This window comes from Rhinopithecus roxellana, chromosome 5 (genome assembly GCF_007565055.1).
Source record: "Rhinopithecus roxellana isolate Shanxi Qingling chromosome 5, ASM756505v1, whole genome shotgun sequence".
NCBI classification, from domain to species: Eukaryota; Metazoa; Chordata; class Mammalia; order Primates; family Cercopithecidae; genus Rhinopithecus; species Rhinopithecus roxellana.
The window spans coordinates 135,140,821-135,147,003 of NC_044553.1; positions in this window are offsets into that span (position 1 = coordinate 135,140,821).

The following is a 6,183-nucleotide window of genomic DNA, read 5'->3' on the forward strand; positions in this document are numbered from 1 at the left end:
CTGGTCTCCTAAGTGCCAAGTGCTTAATAAATCCATCTCACAACCAATCCCCGAGTTAAGGATTAACTTTTACTTCCCCAAAAGAACAAAAATTCAGCATGGTTGAGGAACTCAGCCAAGTTCACACAGGTAGTAAGAGCGGGGCTAAGAATTCAGACCTTCCTAGGCCTAGCTTCAAATTCCTTGCTCTTGCCCATTTATCATGCTGCCAGCTTCCAATGGGCGTCTGTTCCACCATGTTGTGGGCATTCGTTGGAGCTTTGTTGCTTCTCACTGGTCAACCCCCCTGTATCATTCTGGGGTCCCAGCAGGAAACAGATGTTACCCTGAAATAGGGCAATTGAGAGGCCTTTCAAGAAGGGACAAGTTGTCAAGGTGAGCAGCACAAAGGGAAACCAACAACAAATGGGGAAGATCCTGTGGGACAGGGACAGAGTGACTGGAAGCTGGAGGGACCCAAAGCTGCAAAGGAAAGGAGCAAGGGGAACAACACCCCACCCTCTCCCCTCCCACCTCCCTCCTCCATTCTCCTCCAATGGTGCCGCCCATTGGGTAAACCCAACCGGAAGCCAGGAAGCATGGGAGTTCAGCTGATGCAGCCCATACAGATCAGCCTCCTGGACTTCAGAGTTAGGGAGGGAGAGAGGGATGAAGTCTGGAGGCACCGATTGGGAAGGCCATCCAGAATACTCCTATTCTGTTTAGGAGCTGGGGATGGGAATGTCCCTTCCTGAGGGGTATTTATGGAAACAGACTTTGCCTTTGATCACAGAAATCAAAGCTGGAGATTCTTTCTCCCTCTACTTGCTGGCAGCCAGGATGCGGGCTTATGACCTAGACTCAGTCATTCAGAAATTCCCACCAGGAATTCAGTCTTAAGGGAGTAAGTAACTCAGGGCCAGGCAGTGGCTCACACTTATAATCCCAGCGCTTTGGGAGGCTGAGGTAGGTGGATCACCCGAGGTCAGGAGTTCAAAACCAGCCTGGCCAACATAGTGAAGCCCTGTCTCTACTAAAAATACAAAAATTAGCTAGGACTGGTGGCGTGTGTCTGTAATCCCAGCTACTCAGGAGGCTGAGGTGGGAGAATTGCTTGAACCTGAAAGATGGAGATTGCAGTGAGCCAAGGTCATGCCACTGCACTCTAGCCTGGGCAACAGAGTAAGACTCCATCTCAAAAAAAAAAAAAAGAAAGAAAAAGAAAAGGAAGTAACTCAGACCCACAGGGTCAGATATTCCTGGCAGAGGCAGGGGCTGTGGCAGAGAGGCAGGCTGTGGTGAGACCCATGGAAGACATAGAGATGGTGACAGCAAAGGTATTATCCTAACCAGACCACCCTGTGGCATGACCTTGGCAGTGATGCCGACTGCCCTACATCCCTTAAGGCATTTTCCAAGCTGGGGCTCCAGCCTTCCTATAGATGCCGTGAGCATTCCCAAATCTTTTCCGTAAATCTTTTATCTGCTTAAGAGCATCAGAGTCCATTTATCTTGCTTTCAAAGCGAACTCTGACTGGTACAAACACCCAGGACAGATAGACAATGGTTATGGCGGAAGGTGGTCCCCTGACAGGTGTGCCAGAAATTCAGGAGGGGAGAAGGCATCCAAGCTGCAGTCAGGTATGTCCTTAGAGCCTCCAGATTCCCTGAAGAACCTCGTCGCTCTGCCGTGCAGTGAATTGGGCAAACTTGCCTTGTGTCTTTGGCTGAGCTGCCTCTGAGCCCCCTGAAGGAGAAATCCTATTGTGTGTACCCCACTCCCAGACACAGTTGACTTTTGGAGGCTGAAGGAAGACAGACTGCCCTCCTCATCCAAGAAAAGATCCTACCACAACCAACCTGTGAGTGTTCCGGAGGCCCCGGGCATCCCACCAACCCCCAACCCCAGAGAAGTCTTCTGAAGGAAGGGCCCCTCCTTCCAGCATCCTCCCTCCGCCAGAGGCCTGGCCTGAGGTATGGATTGTCTTGGCTGAGCTGCCCAAGAAGTAACCAGCTGAGCTACCAACTCCATCACCACCCACATACCCAGGATTTGGTTGTCTCTCTGGATGTTCAATATTTGCTCAGGGAATGAGAAGAAAAGCAAAGCAGAAACTGCTGAGGTGGCAGCTGCTGCCTGATATAGCTGGGCCCCAGCAGGCACTGGGGGTTCCCAGAGAGGGAGGAGAGGAGGGTGGGAAGTTCAGGAGATCCTCAGCCCCCAGGAGGCAGACCCAGGTAGGCCTGGCCACCTCTCTCTCAGGAAACTCCTTCTGCGGGCTCAGCCCATGGGAGGGTGCACTCCAGCACCAGGGCCTGACTGTTCTGCAAACATTGACGCACAGTCCCCAGGTTGCAGGGAAAGCGAAGCTTGCATGCTCTCTGCTCTCAAAAGCTTAGGGCTTATGGGGGCCACAGGTGGATAAATGCTCTGGTGGGAAACTGCAGAGAGGCACAGGCATAGCAGGGGTGCCTTGAACCAGCATCTCTTCCTGAGACCCCCACCCTCATCCTCTTCCTCCAGCTCCCATAGAACCCGAGCAGAAGCCGATGTCTGGGCTCCCCAGATGCGTCCGTTCGCCTCCTCCTCCACCCTCACAGCAGCGCCGAAGACAGATCCATGGAGGTGACTCTCCCACTGTCCCAGATGCACTGGCTGCATAGTTGGGGAATAGGCTGCTCCCCAGGCCAACGGGATGTGCAGCCACCTTCTCCTGGGTTGGGAGGACCCCCTAGTACCACACAGAGTCTTGCACCAAGCCCATCTGGGCAGTCTTTGTAGCTGAGGCATGGAACAGGGTTCCAGCCCATTGGGAAGAATAGGAATGGTGGGGCGGGGCAGTGGGGAGTCATGGCCCCTTGGGACCTCATCAAGTCTGAATAGTCTGGGTCACCTGTAGGCCCTGCCAGGCCCAGCCAGCCCTGCCCTTTGTCTGAGGCACCTTCTTTCTTTTTTGTTTTTTGTTTTTTCTTTTTTTTTTTTTTTTTGAGACGGAGTCTCGCTCTGTCGCCCAGGCTGGAGTGCAGTGACCGGATCTCAGCTCACTGCAAGCTCCGCCTCCCGGGTTTATGCCATTCTCCTGCCTCAGCCTCCCGAGTAGCTGAGACTACAGGCGCCCGCCACCTCGCCCGGCTAGTTTTTTTTTTTTTGTATTTTTTAGTAGAGACGGGGTTTCACTGGGTTAGCCAGGATGGTCTCGATCTCCTGACCTCGTGATCCGCCCGTCTCGGCCTCCCAAAGTGCTGGGATTACAGGCTTGAGCCACCGCGCCTGGCCCTTTTTTTTTTTTTTTTTGAGACAGTCTCACTTTGTCACCCAAGCTGGAGTGCAGTGGCACAATCTGAGCTCACTGCAACCTCTGTCTCCCAGGTTCAAGCGATTCTCCTGCCTCAGACTCCCAAGTTGCTGGAATTACAGGCGTACGCCACCATGCTTAGCTGATTTTTGTATTTTCAGTAGAGGCGGGGTTTCACCATATTGGCCAGGCTGATCTCAAACTCCTGACCTCAAGTGATCCTCCCTCCTTGGCCTCCCAAAGTGCTGGGATTATAGACGTGAGCCACGGCACCCGCCCTGGTAAGGCACCTTCTGCTCATCCTGCTGCCCCTACCCCATTGGTCTCCCCAGCTAGCAGAGCCACCACTCTGTCAGGCTTCATGGGGCTCAGGCTGCTCAGGACTAGAGAGGGGGTCTAAGCATTTGTGAGGTTTTCGCCCCTTTGGGCTCCGTGGTCCAGGAGGGTGGCACAGGGGTGGGTGGGGGTCAGCTGGGGCTGGGGGGAGCTAGTTGTGGGGGGAATCAGCCTTTCATCTTGGCTGTGTGAAGCAAACCCAACCCCTCCCCGGCCTGAAGCTGGCTGGCATTGGCATGCACCATAAATCTCCAGGATGCAGCTGTGACTGGATTATTTATAGCTCCAGTCTTACATCTCTAACTCGAAACCGTCACACAAAGGGAAAGGTAATGAAATCTCACCTCTCCTGCCTGTCCCTCACTCCACACCGCAGGGCCTTCCAGAGCCTGTGGCTGAAGGAGGGAGGAGAGGCCTTCCCCTCTGCCGCCTCCCTCCCTTCCTTGCTCCCTCTGTCCCTTCCTCTGTCGTCACACACACACTTCGCAGCGCGACGTTCCCTCTCAGACACAGCCTCTCACGTTTCTCTCTCACACATACATTTCCTCACAGATGCAGACATTTCTGTCCAACGTTTCCTTCCCACTCAGCTCGCCCTGCCCGGGCCCCTCCTATCCCTGCAGACACACTTGCACATGCCTGCCCTTTTCCTTCCAAGCCACCGCTGTCTCCCTGCGTGGCTCACTCCCTTCCACCGTGTTTGCCTCTTTGCTTTGTCAATGAAGACGTGGGCACATGAACGAGGAGGCCTGTCCTCTGCGGAGGCACACCAGCTCCTTGTCGCTCACTGGCAGAAGTGTCAGCTCACATTCATCTTACTCTGCCTGTAAGAGTCCCATTGGCATTGCCTCCCCAAGTGGGACCCATTTTGTGGCACGTGACCGGGACAACACGTATTCCTGGGCTTGACATACACAGACACACGGGAAACATCGGCCACAGAACATGCCTCTCCCACTGCAGGGAGGAGCATCTAAGGATGTGCTCTGCAAGTTCCACGAAGGGCCCCGGGTGTGGTATTTCATGGTGCAGAGGTGAAGTTCCTCCTCCCTCCTGTTTCATTGTCTCACAGTTTCCTATGAGGCAGTCCCTCTGTTACCCCATCCCACAGACGCCAATGGAAACTCTGAGCCCCGTGCAAGCTCCCATGGAGACCCAAGGCCCAGCCTCTCTCCCTGCCCAGCCCTCCACCCCCAGGCCCACAATCATCAGAAAGCAGCACTTCCCACTGCAGCCCTGCCTTGACGTGGCCCACAGCTCACTCCATCCAGACAGTGTGTGTGTGTGTGCATGTGTGTGTGCGCTTCTTGTGCTGGATGAGTGGTATTCACAGACAATGGCAGCTTACCCTGGGCTGGCGGTGGGGTTGGGCCTGGGCACAGAAACCCTACAAATTTCTTGGAAGTCTCTCTCCTTTTTTTTTTTTTTTTAAGAGACAGGGTCTTGGCCGGGCACGGTGGCTCATGCCTGTAATCCCAGCACTTTAGGAAGCTGAGGCAGCCGAGGATCACCTGAGGTCAGGAGTTCAAGACCAGTCTGACCAACATGGAGAAACCCCACCTCTACTAAAAAAATAAAATACAAAATTAACCAGGCCTGGTGGTGCATGCCTGTAATCCCAGCTACTCGGGAGGCTGAGGCAGGAGAATCACTTAAACCCAGGAGGCGGAGGTTGCAGTGAGCTGAGATTGCTCCATTGCACTCCAGCCCAGGCAACAAGAGCAAAACCCTGTCTCAAAAAAAAAAAAAAAAAAGAGACAGGGTCTTTCTCTACCACCCCAGCTGGAGTGCAATGGTGTAACTGTAGTTCACTGAAAGCCTGGAACTCCTGGGCTCAAGAGATCCTCCCACTTTAGTCTCTCCGGTAACTGGGACTAGAGGTACACGCCAGCATGTCTGGCTAATTTATTTTCTTTTTTTTTGGTAGAGACAGGGTCTCACTATGTTGCCCAGGCTGGTCTCAAAATCGTGGCCTCCGGTGATCCTCCTGCCTCAGCCTCCCAAAGTGCTGGGAGGTATGAGCCACTGCATCTGGCCACCTTTTCTGTCTTAAAAATTCACCTGGTAGGCCGGGCGCAGTGGCTTAAGCCTGTAATCCCAGCACTTTGGGGGGCCGAGACGGGCGGATCACGAGGTCAGCAGATCGAGACCATCCTGGCTAACATGGTGAAACCCCCGTCTCTACTAAAAAAAAAAAAATACAAAAAACTAGCCGGGCGAGGTGGCGGGCGCCTGCAGTCCCAGCTACTCGGGAGGCTGAGGCAGGAGAATGGCATGAACCCGGGAGGCGGAGCTTGCAGTGAGCTGAGATCCGGTCACTGCACTCTAGCCTGGGCTACAGAGCGAGACTCCGTCTCAAAAAAAAAAAAAAAAAAAAAAAAAAAATTCACCTGATGGCCGGGCGCAGTGGCTCACGCCTGTAATCCCAGCACTTTGGGAGGCCGAGACGGGCAGATTATGAGGTCAGGAGATGGAGACCATCCTGGCTGACACAGTGAAACCCCGTCTCTACTAAAAATAAAATAAAAATTAGCTGGGCGTGGTGGTGGTCACCTATAGTCTCAGCTACTGG